At 38.4% G+C, this 16,235-nt stretch overlaps 1 long non-coding RNA gene across 3 annotated transcripts in view; it reads right to left on the bottom strand.

Annotated features, from left to right (window-relative positions):
• The window catches only part of LOC112147017, a 144,504-nt gene that overhangs the window by 127,902 nt on the left and 367 nt on the right, over positions 1-16,235 (bottom strand). The window lies entirely within an intron of this gene.

Here is a 16,235-nt window from a genome sequence, read left to right as displayed (position 1 = left end):
AACAGGACAGTTGGATGCTGACTTAAACTCTTAGCCAAGATTTGAATAATGTAAAGAAAAAAAATGGGGGGGGGGGACTTAGTTACCTGAGCTTAGCTTCAGGTAACTAAAGGATCTTTTTATTATTATCTCGAAAATAAAAAAAGGGGGCATCAACATCGCATGGGTGAACTCCGCTGCTCTCGGTGTTGCGGGGCGACCTCCAGTGCTATCAGCTTCGCGGGGCGAACACCGCTGCTCTTGGCGTCAACATCCCTGAGTGAGCTCCACCTTTCTTGGAGTCACAGGGTGACCTCTGCCGCTCTCAGGGTCGCGGTGCGACCTCTGCCGCTCTATGTGTTGCTGGGTGACCTACACCACTCTCGGCTTCCTGGGGCGACCTCTGCTGCTCTTGGCGTCAACAAAGCTGAGAAAGCTCCGCCGCTCTCGGTGTCGCGGGGTGACCTCCACCGCTCTTGGTGTTGAAGGGTGACCTCTGCCGCTCTCAGGGTCGCGGTGCGACCTCCGCCGCTCTATGTGTTGCGTGGTGACCTACGCCACTCTCGGCTTCCCGGGGCGACCTCTGCTGCTCTTGGCGTCAACAAAGCTGAGAAAGCTCCGCCGCTCTTGGTGTTGCGGTGCGACCTCCACCGCTCTCTGTGTTGCGGAGCGACCTCCGCCACTCTCGGCTTCCCGGTGCGACCTCCACCGCTCTCGCGTTTGCGGTGCGACCCCCACCACTCGGTGTTGCGGGGTGACCTCCGCCACTCTCACGTTTGCTGTGCGACCTCCACCGCTCTCGGTGTTGAAGGGTGACCTCTGCCGCTCTCAGGGTCGCGGTGCGACCTCCGCCGCTCTATGTGTTGCGGGGTGACCTACGCCAATCTTGGCTTCCCGGGGCGACCTCTGCTGCCCTTAGCGTCAACAAAGCTGAGAAAGCTCCGCTGCTCTCGGTGTCGTGGGGTGACCTCCGCCACTCTCACATTTGCGGTGCGACCCCCTCCACTCTCGGTGTTGCGGGGTGACCTCCGCCACTCTCATGTTTGCGGTGCGACCTCCACTGCTCTCAGTGTTGCGGGGCGACCTCCGCCATTCTCGGCTTCCCGGGGCGACCTCTGCTGCTCTTGGCGTCAACAAAGCTGAGAAAGCTCCGCCGCTCTTGGTGTTGCGGGGTGACCTCCGCCGCTTTCGCGTTTGCGGTGCGACCTCCACCACTCTCGGTGTTGCGGAGTGACCTCCGCTACTCTCGGCTCCCCGGTGCGACCTCCACCGCTCTCGGTGTTGCGGAGCGACCTCCGCCGCTCTCGCGTTTGCGGTGCGACCTCCACCGCTCTTGGTGTTGCGGGGTGACCTCCGCCATTCTCGGCTTCCCGGGGCGACCTCTGCTGCTCTTAGCGTCAACACAGCTGAGAAAGCTCCGCCACTCTCGGCTTTGCGGGGTAACCTCCGCTGATCTTGCCGTCAACATAGCTGAAAAAGCTCCACCGCTCTCACTGTCACTGGGCGACCTCCACTGCTCTCGGTGTTGCGGGGCGACTTCCGCCACTCTCTGCGTTTCAGGGTGACCACCGCTGCTCTTGCCATCAACATCGCGGAGTGAGCTCCACCATTCTCTGCGCAGAGGTGCAATCTCCGCCACTCTCGGTGTCGCGGGGCAACCTCCGTTGCTATCGGTGTCGCGGGGGACCTCCGTTGCCCTCTGAGTTGCGGGGCGACCTCCGCCACTCTCTATACTCTACATTTTTAAATTAATCCTGCACTAAAGGAATGTTTGTTTTTAAACCTACTAAAACATTTTAGAGAAAAGTACCAGATAAAATGTTGAGCGGTCCCATGAACAGCTTGGTAGAACCTAAGGGTTTAAATTATAAGTCTAAAGTTGGCATGAATGATTCACATAAAAGACAAATGTGAAGAAATCAAAGCACCACCGTAGGAGAAGGCTGGATCGGTGGAAACGCTCCGCTTGTCTTCAGGATTACCTTCCTCTTAAAACATCCACTCCATATGTCTCTGCTGCTCCATCCTTGTTATTGGAAAACAGCAACGTGAGATGGAAAATCCCTCATGCCGGCTGCATCGGCATCGCTCCCAAACGACTCAAACATAGACAGAAAATACATTTCATCCTCCACATCCAACACAGCCAATAGCACTGGGAGGCATTTGCGACCCCAATCCATATTTCAATTTTCCTGCTCTCATGCAAACTAATTCAATACTTTTTGCCTTTCCTCACAAGCAATCAGAAATGTAAACGAATTAGCCTCCTCTTCTGATGCATCTATAGGTTCAGTCACAAGCAGTTTTTGACTGATATTTCATTTCAAAGATATTTTTACAGACTTGGAAAACATTTTTTCTCCTCTTTATTATCTGTTTCTAAATGCACTCCATCTGAATTAGCTCATATAAGAATTAAATATCTGACGCCACATAAATTATACTGAAAGCTTGGCACTTTAGGATTCCAAACAAAAACAGAATCACTGAATAGAATGAGTCCGATTAAAGTCCCTGACAGAACAACAAAACGGCGCTGACAGCTTTTTGGATTTGATGCAGAAATGTAGTTTACATAACTGCACTGAGGCATATTTTCAACGATAACTCTATGATGACTCACAGTTGTAATATAAGCACAAATACTAGCAGTCTCCCAATTATGAGTGTGATGAATAATATATAAGAACAATCTGAGTTTTAGGAATATCTTCATTGGTTTTAATGTAAGTATTTATATTGCTTTTAACCAAATTTGTGTTGCGAGAACTTCTGATATGTTAAGCCAAGTAAAGGCTTAGTCACATACCATAAAGTGGTTGACTCGCACAGGTGGTGCAGGTTTTTGAGTTGTCCGAGTCAGTGAAGGGTCACAGCTGTATTTTAAGGGGAGTGTCACCTTGAAAAAGGATAATCTAAGTTTTACACACCTATGGACTAAAGTACAGTACAATCTCAACCCCCCCCCACCCATATAACTTTCTGCTGCAAATATCATTGGTATCATTAAACATATATCTCTTCAAAACCATCTACATTTATTATCATTAAAGAATGATTTAAAAAAATCTCTAAATAATCAATTTTTATGATTCTTTTTAAGAATACTTCCAAAACTATCAGACAAAGTAACTACCAAAGGATGTTTAGGTTGTTTTTGCTTTGTTTGAGTTTATTTATTATAAACTACTATACAAGATTAAGCGCAAAATCCATGATGTAAATATGTTTTTATTCATATAAAGTGTATATTATGTGCTGTTATTTATCCCTTCCAGGTAGAATGTACAAAATAAATGATAAAAGAACTAACTATTAACTCTATACATTTTAAGCTTGACCTGACCATCTCTCACGGTTGAAAACCACCGCTCTAAAGGGGTGTGCCAAAATATCTATATTGCGATATATCGCGATATTTAGTCCTGCGATTGATTCTTGAAGGGTTCTCACCAAGTATCGATCTTTTGTTTTCATTTGAAGAGGTTGTAAAACGATATATTTGTCATCTTTTGGTGAGACGTTCCTTTGGAGGTAGATAGGGGTGCACAAGAATGGCAGCTGCTTCAATTATTTTGTTTTTGTTCTGTTTGCACTAAGTAGTGGCACTTCTGTTCATGTTTACTATTGTTGACACTGAATTTTAAAGATAATTCAATTGGTGTCAAAGACATAGTGTTAGTGATTTCAGCAACGTTGCACTAAAGTGTCTATTATTCGTTGCATAAAATTAGACACAAGTGAACTATTATTGTGTTCAAGGTAAAAAATGTGTTCTTCTATATAATGTGAGTTATTCGAGATGATTTTTACCAATTATAAAAGATCGAGAACCCATTGAGGACCAATCGCAGGACTAAATTTATTGCAATATCGATATTTTGGCACCCCCCTAAAGTACTTTGAGTTCCATATGTATGAAACACGCTCTATAAATAAAGTTTGATTTAATCTTTCATAACAGACTAGAGACTCACTACACTTCTCTTTCACAGGTGAAGGAAGCAGCATATGTGTGATGATGACAAATGTAGAGACTTGAAGTACAGCCGCTTAACTGTGCCCGAATGGCCCCTATGACTCTATTCCTGTCAGATTCGATTACTTTGGCCCCACCGTGTGTTTAAATTGGCTCTTGGCCTGCTACCAAACACTTACGCCTCCTGTAAATAAACCAAATGGCTGCTTCGTTCTGCTACTCGCTGTGTGTGATGTGGAAGGATTTACTTTGGTGCTTCTGTGAATTCAACACTTTGAGCAGTTTAATCCACAGCATCGAGATTCTGAGAGGCTGAAAGGACGGCAAAGACTGCAGGGAGATATGGACACACATCACTGTCGGAGTTCAAATCTGACCAGAATAAAGAGAAAAGACGAGAAGATTTAAATCAAGACGAGTGGTCTCACTTCACTCCACAACACACACCTCTATGAAGTGTTTCTGTCTGCCAGCTGCCAGGTGGAAGTCTACAAAAAGGCCACCTGTCTAATAACTGCTTTTGATGCTTTCTGCTCAGAAATCGGAAAAAGAGCATCTGGCTCGTCCTCTCCAAACTAATCCTGCTAAACGTCTGATTTGTGTTCCTTGTCTAACATGAAATTTGTTTGGATTTCTTCCTAAATAGACGTCGGCTCCTGTTAAAAACATCATTTTGGTAATAAATCCAATCAATTTGGGCAAAAGACTGCAGCACAAGTTTTACCACCAGATCTAAAGCACCAGATGTTTGTTATTCATATTGAGAGCAAATTGAATTCAGCTCCATGCATAAAACACTTTATTAAACAGAAAGCGGTTTGCAAAGACAAGAAGGGAAATAAACACAACTTTAAACAGCAGTAAAATGTAATAAAACTATCAATAAAAGCAAAAACTGAAGGAGAAAAGCTGATGTAATTCATAAGATAAAATAAACAAATTAAAACTCTAGCCTGGTGTAAAAACAAGCACTTTCCAGAAGTGGTTTTATTCTCAATAAGGAACAGATTTAAAGAGGACGTTTGTTTTCTGCTTATAAAAATGGAGCAAAAAACTGGAACAATGAGTTCCATCAACAAACTGGAAATACTGACAACCATAAATCAAAAGAGCTAAACGTTTAGTGCAAAAACAGCAGCTTAGAACTTTACTATGAAATTTTAACACAAAACAAGCTAATTGAATGTATTTATTTAAACATATTGTGGTTCGAAAAAGAGATTCTGCAAAGATTCTGCTAGCTTGATGCTAACGTACAATGGGATTTCCCATAGAACGGCTAATGCTAACGCTCAGTCGACCTAAACATACATTCTGACTAAATTAACATATTTATAAACTCACAGGTACGAATTTTCCAAACTCTTTTAAGTAACTATTTTTTTTAAGTAGCCATTTGTGTTCTAAAACCGTGGTCCCCAACCACCGGGACCGGTACCGGTACCGGTCCGTGGACCCCTTGCCACCATAATCATCTTGGTTTTATTTATGTGGAAAGCATTATCATGAAGATATGAGGGATAAAACAACTAAAAACTGATCTAATTATAAAAAAAAAAAAAAAAAAACTTCTCCAACCTATTTTTAACTGTTTTAACCTCTTAGCTGTTAATGTTTTTAAGTCATCATTTAAATTAAACTTGAATATAAAACAGTTTTTTAAGATTCGAATGACTTTCAGTGTTATTGAGGTAAATCCTTTACAGACCCAAATTTAAGAGCTTTTGCTAAACGTTTTGCAAAGCTAACACATAAATATGTGAATTCAGAGAAAATCCAGCAAACGCTTTAAAATCTGAATACAATGAAATATAAATTGGATTTAGAGGGCAACATTTTTGAGCAGTATTTCAAATATAATTTTGATGCAAGCATTTAAACTGACTGAGAATTGTCTTCCAAATACAGATATTAAAGTACCTTTTGTGAGACGCTCCTCATGTAGGGCATCTTTAGTTTAACAGTATTTTTTTTTTTATTTCTTTTGAAGATTTAAACTACATCCAACCTTAGCAAAAGTGCATGTAAGACGTTGCTGTGAAGCTCATCCAAAATTATAGTTTGGGGGATGTTTAAGGAAAAAAAACTGGAAAAAAAAGTATGTAAGAATCTGGCAGCTGAAGAAAGGAAAGAAGAGGAAAGTTGTTGAGACATCTGGACTGTTTTCTTTTTTTGGAATGTTTGATCTGCAGAGACACAATGCTGCATGGGAGAATGTTGCTTTTGTGTTGTGAGGATGTGCTTCCACAATTCTAGATTAGATACATTTATAATTTTGTTACATGATTTTCTTTAGTTATTAGAATAAAAACTTTCATTTTTTCATCCCAGTCCTCACATGACTTATTATGTGGAGTTCTCCCAGCTATTAGAGTTCACTCATGAAATTGTATTTCTTCTGGACAAACCCGGCTAACTCTGGATTTTAATACAATCATAAATAAATAAGAACGCGGTCTGGAAAAAGACGGGGACAGGCGGAGAGAAAACAGGGGGAATTTTGATTAAACGGCGTTCCGACACATAGACAAACAACTGTGCAGCCTAGACAGTTTTCGGCGTGTATGCAGAGTTCAGTTGGTGTTTTCATTTTTGCATGCAAGAATGAGTCTACACCAGAGGTGTCAAACTCAATCGCACACGGGGCCAAAATCCAAAACACACCTTAGGTCGCGGGCCGAACAGGTTAAACATTTATTGAACACTCTGGAACTAAATTTGAAAACTTTAAAACCGTAACTTTAACATAATTATGAACTAGATATATAGCATTACCTGGAATAATGCTAGTGCGAATGCTGTAAGTTGAATTGGGGAGCTGAAGATGCTGAAACTAATAGCGGGCAAAAAAAATAGCTAAATGCCAAATTAGCCTTAAAAAACAAAAAATAAAAAAAAAGCTTAGGTTAGCCAAAACAGCTAGCACATAGCTGAAAAAAAGAGTAAAACTTCAAAATAGCCTAAAAAACTGAAAAAAGCCTTAATCAGCCAAGACAGCTAGCATGTAGATGAAATATTAGCTAAACTCCAAAATAAACTCAAAACAAACTTAAAAAAAAACCCTATATTAGCCAAATCAGTTAGCATTAGCTGAAACATTAGCTAAAATCCAAAATGGACAAAAAAAAACTCAAAAAAGCCTAAACTAGCTAAAACAGCTAGCATGTCGCTGAAATATTAGCTAAACTCCAAAACAGACTAAAAACAAACAAACAAAAACTATATTAGCCAAAACAGTTAACATTTAGCTGAAACATTAGCTCCAAAATGGACAAAAAAAGCCTAAAAAAAAGCCTAAATTAGCCAAAACAGCTTTCATGTAAATTTGAGCCTAACTCCAAAACAGTGTAAAAAAACCTTAAAAAGAAAAGCCTAAATTATCCAAAACAGCTAGCATGCAGCTGAAATATTAGCTAAACTCCAAAATAGACTCAAAACAAACTTAAAAAAAAACCCCCTATATTAGCCAAATCAGTTAACATTTAGCTGAAACATTAGCTAAACTCCAAATAGCCTAAAAAAATCTTAGTAAATGCCAAAATAGTCAATAGAGCTAGCAGAATGCCAATTTTTAGAACTTTAAACTTTAACTTTTTAACATAATAATGAATAATAAAGAATATTATTTCATAATAAATCAGCATAAACCTTAAATAACTTTTAATATTTTACCCTCCATAAAAACATATTGTGTCAAAATTATACAAGTTAGAAATAAGCGTAGGATAACAGTGGGTCATTAATAACAATAAAATAAAATGATCTGGAAGGCCGGATAGAATTACTTGGAGGGCCGGATCCGGCCCCTGGGCCTTGACTTTGACACACGAGGTCTACACAAAAGCAGGCATTGTTTGAGGAGGCATTTTAATACGTGTATCACAGAGTCTACAGGTAAACCAACACACAAGGAGGAGAATAGAGGCAGAGACTCGTCCCCTGAGGGATGAAGATGAGATTGTCTAAATTCCTTCATCATCCAGATGTGTGACCTTCTAACTACAGAGGGGAACATTTCTTTTTTAGCATTCTTTTCCTCCAGCAACCTAGCAACCACTCAGCCACGATAACAGGATTTGGTGTATACTTTTTTGTTACATGATTTTCTGCGAAATGATTGAACTGCCAGTCTCCTTGTAATTACCTAAGGGGGGCAGGCAATGGTACAGCCAGTAAAAAGGCTGATGAGGGAGTATTGAATTTGCACTTCAATTAGAGTGCTTATAAAGTGTGGATTACACAAGGACTCCAGGGCCACAGCTCTCACTCAATTACCACCGTGCACTATGGGAGGAGGGACAGCGGGAAGGGGGGTTGGACAGTGACAGGGGAAGGAGGACAAACCTGGAGATATCGAATGCTGGCACAACCTGAGCCAATCCTTTAATAAGGATGGATTCATGCAAAAGAAAACACGGCGAAACAGTTGGAGGGAAATCCATCAACGTTTTACTCGTTTTCTTTTTGTGCTTCAGACACTTTGAAGATCCACTTCAATGGGAATGGTGCTTTTAGCATGTTTTTGTGGCATTTTTCTTATGGTGGAGGACATATATGGATAAAATTAAGGTTAAATTTACATTTGTAAGTATTTATTTTTTTCAATTTGTTGTTAATCAGAAGCAAAAGAATAAATGCCGTTGGAAAAAGCTTGTAGTAGTTTGTAGAATTTACAATCAGCTTCCTATTCTGCTCCATTGTGATGCATCCACTTGCAGACAAATAAATCCATGTAGTGCTGCCACAAGCGATTATTTAGTCGACTGATCACAAATTATTTTTTCCGATTAGTCGACTAATTGGGTCATGCACAAACTGGATGTAAAGCACACATCTTAACCATAATTAGCTTTAAACTAAATAAAAACTAAATATATAGCATCACCTGTGATAATGCTAGTGTGAATGCTGTAAGATGAATTTGGCCTCTGAAGATCCAAGTGCTGATAGCTGAAGAGGCTGAAATTGGTAGCTAAAAAAGCAGAAGATAAAAGAGCCACATGTGGATCTGCAGATTTCCGACTCCTGCCCTAGGAAAACCTCGGAAACAGGTGGTCAGGGTTAGGAATCTTCTCCGCAAATTCAGCTTCCGGCTACAGTTGTAACATTTCCGCTTGATGAGTTTAATAATGTCTTTGGGCGCCATCTTGTCTGCACCATCATTTAAGCATTTATCGTGTGGAGGCATTTTAGGACATATTCGCTAATACTTTAGCGACATGCTAACTTTTTGTTAGCTAATTTGTTATCTACTGGGGTTTTTGAGGCTAATTTAGAGTTTAGCGTCTATTTTAGCAAAACAGGCTAACGTTCTTGACTATTTAGTTTGGAATTTTAGGCTATTTTGGAGTTTAGATAGTAATTAGTAGCTTTTTTGGCTAATTTGGCATCTACAAAGGTAAAAACATTTTTTAAAAAAAATCACATTTTGAGAGATGCTACTTTTTTTTATACATTTTTGCTTTTGTTCATACCAAAACATATTTCATATTCATAATTAAAAAAAAGGTCATGAATACAAACCCAAATTTCTTAAAGGCTAAAGTTAATCTATGCGACTCCTTCAAGTTTTTGATCAACAAATCAAAACGAGACCAAATGCCTCTTTTACTGTTTAAGGTTGCCGACCCCGGGTCTACGCCAACGGTCCACTCACAGCTCAGAAGTGAATTTCTAATTAACTCCTGCCACTCTGCAGAAACTATGTCCTAGAAAACAAATATTTTGGCTAAAAATGTCATAATCCTGATTAAAATACCACGGGACACACTTTCAAAATAAGTTAAATAATGATCGGATCAAGTCTTGGAAATTTCAAACTCTGTGTGAATTAATTTCCATTTTCTACATTGTTGAAAATTTCTCCTTCTTTGAGCTGAAAAAAAGCATAAACAGACACAAAAAAAAGCTCAGCATCGTGGGTAAATTGTCACAAGTAAATTGTCAACTGGATTATTGAGCCAATGAGTGAAAATCACCGTCCATTTAGAGTGGATTTGTCTGCGAGGCAGAGATAAACGACAGCGCCTTTCAGTGGCTTAGCTCCCCAGTTCTGAGAAAGAGACGCATGAAGGACGTGTTTTTAGAGTAAACAGGCCAAAGAGAGAGAAGAAAAGAGGAAACATTGCAATTTGATTGCCTGGCTGAACTTATAAAGACATTGTTGCATGATTTGAATGTGAATATGATTGTTAGTGAAGTAAGACGCGTAAAATTCCTGCCTGAACCTCCGTAGTTTTTATTTTCAGGTGAAAGTGTGCAGGAAGAATAACAGGAAGAGAGTTTTATGATCTTTTGGAGGCTTTTACAGAAGAGGGAGGTTACCTGAATTTAATTTGACAGTCTTATAGGATGGAGCTGCTGCTTACGTCATTACAGAACCCAAACCAGGAGTTATATGTGAATGAATTAAAAAAGGAAATCTAATATCTAAGACATTTTCTTTGACGCCAGTCCCTTTTCTGTCTGCTCAGATCACACACACCTCCTCTCTACCTTTACCTCCTTTACTCCCTCTCATTTCTACTGTCAACAGAGAATGTGCAGTCTTCCCACAGGCCCTAAAGGAATCTCTCACACTGCACTCACATAATCACTTCAGACCCGGCTGTTTAGGCCGACATCTCCTCTGGGACGTACCAGCCGCAAGCCAAATCAGACCGCTGAGTGAAAAAAAACAAAAAAAAAAATGCAGCCGAGAAACAAAGAAGAGCGAGACAGACAGAAACACGAGGGCATGTCCGGTCTGGAAACATCCCAGCTGGTGTTTGGGAGGAAAACGTCACTCACCTTCTGCAGCAAGGCGAGGATTCGGTCCCCTCAAGTATGAAAATGATCGACTTTAGTCATGAACATCCACGTGTTTCAATGCATGCAACTAATACGGTCAGACGCTTTTATTTATTTATAGCTTTAAAGTCTCCATCCAGTCATTATTTTAACTTTATTTCCAAAGAGTTCCCAGTGTTTTTAATTAAAATTATGCCATTTTTTGTTAAGACATAGTTTCTGCAGAGCGGCAGGACTTAATGATAATTCACCTCTGAGTTGTGGGCGGGACCATTAGCACGCAACAACCCTGCCAACCAAAACTGAGAGCTCTCTGTTTACTCCCGCTAGCTTACAGCCCCTCACACCCCCAACGTAACATTATGGCCGAATTTGTTAGAACTTTTAAACTTTAAAAAAGTAATTTTTAAACATAAAAATGAATAAAAACAGACAGGAACATTATTCCAGAATAAATTACTTTAAACCTTAAATATATTTGAATTTATTAAGTCTCCATAAAAATATTTTATTTTAAATTATATAAGTTAGAAATAAAGTAAATGTTAAAAGAAAAAAAACTCAAATTTCTTTACTTATGTCATTTTATATTAAAATAAACTAAACTTATAAATATCACATAAGATTTTGCTCTTCATAAAATATATCTTGTCAAAATTATATATTATAAGTATACGCCATTTACCATTGTTTGTTGTCATGGTCGCAGACACATTGGGCCTGCAGTCAGATCTGACAGCGCAAGGAATTGTGGGATATCGTTCCTCTTGCCTGTCTGGGCGGATCAGGGTTTAAATGTGGGTTTTGTCAATTTGTTCTGTTGTTTCACTCTGTTTTACCTTTAGTTATTTTATCCTATTATGTTAGAAGTCATTCTAATTGATCTCTCAGCCTCGATTATCATAGTGCAGGCAAGTTGGCCCAAACAAGACTTCGCACTGAGTGAGGCTCTGTGTGATGTTTAAGAAGCAGCTGGGTGATTGTCTGATGGGAGATGAAATGCAGTCAGAACTCTGGTGACCAGAGGAGGAGTCAGAGCTCCGTTGGGCAACGCCACCAGATCCAAATCCTTAAGACAAAGAAGGTCCAGACCGGTCTCAAACATTAAGTTGAGGCACGCAGCAGGAAAATGATAGAGCAGCAAAAGCAGAGAAGGTAAGTAAAGACACCAGCAGCCATGGCTGAGAACTGCCATCATGACTGTGACTGTAAAGTGCAATATAAGTAAACACCCCAACCCTTCCCATCATCCATCTGTTTACAGGCTCTCCCACTAGCCCCTCACAACCACAAACCAAAATTACCAGTGGAATAAAAATGTTGAGAAACACAAAAGCTGTGTTTCCATTGGCTATGAAATTGGATTTGCGATATTACATTTGCCTAATGGAAGCATGACAATTAAAAAAAAAACTCATTCATCTAAAACTAGTCATGTCAATTGTAAAATATGTCAATTTAACAGCTGACGTATGTTGCAAAACTGCAATAGAAACACGTTTTCAAATTAAACGAATCATGTGACCAACAACCCTCAAGAGGTCCAACAGCTCATCAAACGTTGAGCGTGTCATGCAGAAATGTTGGATCACCAACCACCATCTCCCAAAATCTCTTCATCCCTAGCCATGTAGCCCGCCGCTCCACGGCCTGAATAAGATGCAGACGTCTCCTTTGATAGATGTTGATGAGCACCAGAGCCGTGGTTGGAATTTGAATATATATACTGTAGATCAAAGTATTCCTTTTTGAATGACTTATAGTGTGAGTTGGTTTGTGTTTATTAAATATAATTATGATTTAATGGAAACAGGTTTTTTTTGACATTTCTAGAATTTAAATCAAGTTTTTCGCATATGTGTGATGGAAAAGCAGCTATTGAAGCTATCCAGAGGTACAGTTTTGATCAAGAGGCCAGTTTAGACGAGGAAAGCAAAGACATTCATGGATTTTCTTCGTCTAGAGAAAGGGGCGGAGCAGGAAGCTTGTTGCCCACCCAGTGTAATTGATGTCATAAATGCGCTCTTTTTTTAAATTACTTTTTTTTTGTCTGCACCAGATTCACAACTACTGGAATATAGAAATACTCAGCTTAGTTTTCTTTACATATGTCCTCTATAATCAGAAAAATACCACAAGAAAATGTTAAAAACACAAAAAATACAATTTCCATTAAAGTGAGTTTTTAGGCTCCATCATTCTAGGACCTGAAATTCTGAATTTCCTTCTATCAGAGAAGCTGGTGTTCATGACATGTTTAATGATTCCTTACATTGGCAAATGGGCTTTATTTGAAACCTTCAGAACCGTTAGAAAGAAGACTTTTTTTTGCCTCCAATTAGAGGTATCCTTTGGAAGAGAGACTCTCTTCTCTCGATGAGAATCTTTTTTCTTTCAAAGGTGGGGAGAGAGGAGCTGGTGTCGCCTGGTCCCCTGCTAATGTCAGACTCAACCAGACTGGAAATAATTTAAATTATCGTGGTGAGAAAATATGTTTTAACAATGGCAAAAAACCAATTCAGAGGCTGTCAGTGTCTTATATTATTATAGCTTGTTAGAAATTATTGAAATTTAGTGAGTGAACTTCAGATGTGTTCTGTAAATGTTAGCTCCAGAATGGAAGCTACACCTTCAAAGCTCTGTCTGTCCCACAGCTCACTGCAAGCTCAGGGAAAGAAGAAATAAAACATGTGCTTTTGCACATTTTTTTGCCATTTTTTTATCACAGATTTTATTGATTTAGAAAGTGACAGGTGTTTATTTTTTGTCACAAATGTCAGAAAAGGCAGCTTCTGAATGTGGCTGCATCAGGTATAGTGAACAGGATAAGATTATTCTTTCTAATCCAGAAATCAAAGCAAAAGACAGAATAGAGAACAGCAACAATAGAGAAAAACGATTACAACAACCTCACAAACATAGTGCTGCCACAAACGATTATTTTAGTAGACGACTAATTAGTCGACCGATTAGTTAAATAATCAAGTGATGCACAAAAAGGATGTAGAGCACCATCATCAGCTTTAAACTAACTAAAAACAAGATATATAACATTACCAGCAATTATGCTAGTGCTGTAATCTGAATTTGGTCACTGAAGATGCTAGTGATGATACTTGAAGATGCTGAAATTGATAGCTAGAAACGCTGAATCTGATAGCTAGCTAAAATATTAGCTAAATGCCAAATTAGCCCAAGAAAATGAAAAAAAAAAAACGAACTCAGCCAAAACAGCTGAAATATTAGCTACACTTCAAATTAGCCTAAAAAACGTAAAAAATTTTAAATTAGCAACAACAGCTAACATGCAGCTGAAATATTAGCTAAACTCCAGAACAGCCAAAAAAAACAATAAAAGCCTAAATTAGCCAAAATAGCCAGCGGGTAGCTGAAATATTAGCTAAACTTCAAATTAGCCTAAAAAATATTTTAAAAAATCTTAAATTTGCCAAAATAGCTAGCATGCAGCTGAAATATTAGCTAAACTCCAAAACAGCAGAAAAAAATTGAAAAAAACTGAAAAAAGCCTAAATTAGCCAAAATGGCTAGCTTGTAGCTGAAATATTAGCTACACTCCAAATTACCCTAAAAAACTGAAAAATCTTAAATCAGCCAAAACAACTAACATGCATCTGAAAATTAGCTAAACTCCAGAACAGCCGAAAAAAACAGAAAAAGCCTAAATTAGCCAAAATAGCTAGCGTGTAGCTGAAATATTAGCTAAATTTCAAATTAGCCTAAAAAACTGAAAAAATCTTAAATTAGCCAAAATAGCTAGCATGCAGCTGAAATATTACCTAAACTCAAGAAAAGCCCAGAAAAAAACAAAAAACTGAAAAAGCCTAAATAGCCAAAATAGCTAGCGTGTAACTGAAATATTAGCTAAACTCCAAAATAGTCTAAAAAACCTTAATAAATGCCAAAATAGTCCAAAAAGCTAGCATAATGCCATTACAACTTTCAACTTTACTACACTCTGACTCCATATAATATAAAGTAACTAATCGACAATTAAATTAGTCGTCGAGTATTGTAATGGTCGATTAGTCGTTGATTAGTCGACTAATCGTGGCAGCCCTGGACAGATGTCTGACTTACTAGTCGATGGACTAAACACAAATGCTCACCTCAGTCTGTGACAAAGAGGACTTTAGATTTCCCTTTACTCCACTTCCATCTATTCATCCAATCAATACAGCAAAAGGCTAAATGCTTAGCCTTTACCAGTGAGGATTACATATGATTCTTTCATGTGTTTAACTGAAGTCCTGGAATCAGTGCAAAGCAAACGTGTCACCTCGGGGCTTAAATGTCTTCTTTTTTAAAGACAGTAAATCACAGATGTCAGCATGCTTTATACTTCCAGTAAAAAAAGGATCAATAAAAAAGGAAAGAAAATATGCTGAGGCTGTTTGTTTCACAAAACCAGACTTAAGAATAAAATCATGTAACTCTAAATTTGGTGTTGAGTGTTGTGGTTTTGCTTGAATATCCTACCATGGGACTAAGAATGGATATTTCCAAGAGTCTTCTGTCAGACAAGTAAAATCCTAAATTCATCAGATGCATATTCTGCACTTTTATTTTGAAATCTAATCAGATTATATTTTAGAACACTTCCTGTTTTCTTTTTTTAAGGAAAAATGGGCAAGTTTGTACGGATCCCTGGACATGACATAAAAAAAATACAAAATTATTAGTTTCCTCAAATTAGTATATTTTGTACACAATATAGCATTTAGTGAACACAAGTTAGTACTAACTACTTAAGTGCTATGTAGCATCGTGTGCAAACAAGATGCTAACTTGTGCGCACAAAAACTTCTAATTTGTTTGAACAATATATTAAGTTGTGCTTGTAGTATAGTGTATTGTTGTAATGAAGCATCATATAATAATCAAAATAAAATAAGTTTTATTTAAAATTTTACATCATTTCTGTTCAGACATTTTTCGGCAGATTTATGCTGAATATGGACCAGTCATGTACATTTCTAGACTGATGTTGGGAATTATATTTGTTGGAAAACTGGAAAAAAAACACACTCAAGTTTTCAGAAAAGGACATCATTTTGGGCTGTTAAGATACCAGGATGTACCAGGGGTTTAGTTTTAAAACACAACTAAATTTGTTTCTGGGGAAATTTCATATTTATAACAGGAAATGGTCAAAATCCAAACCTAATTTTCCGCCATTTCTGCATTAAACAATGCAATATGGTAATATCAAATAAAATAAAACAAAAGAAAGCAATTTCAACTAATAAAATTTTTGAAAAAGTTATTTAAAAAAATAAAATAAAATCTGAAACTCATCACTAATCTTTTTGTGTTACACTTAAGTAGATTAAATTGGTATTTTTTCCTTATTTATGTCCCACCTTTGATGTACATGTTGTATACGTTGTTTTAAATAAAGTTTTTTTTTAACCTAAAGCCATAGACTGTAAAAATTAATGGACAAAGCAAGCACTGAGGTCCCCCA

The sequence above is a fragment of the Oryzias melastigma genome, linkage group LG8, assembly GCF_002922805.2.
Source record: "Oryzias melastigma strain HK-1 linkage group LG8, ASM292280v2, whole genome shotgun sequence".
NCBI classification, from domain to species: Eukaryota; Metazoa; Chordata; class Actinopteri; order Beloniformes; family Adrianichthyidae; genus Oryzias; species Oryzias melastigma.
Note: the sequence above shows the minus strand (reverse complement) of the source record. Positions and strands in the feature narration are given on the sequence as shown.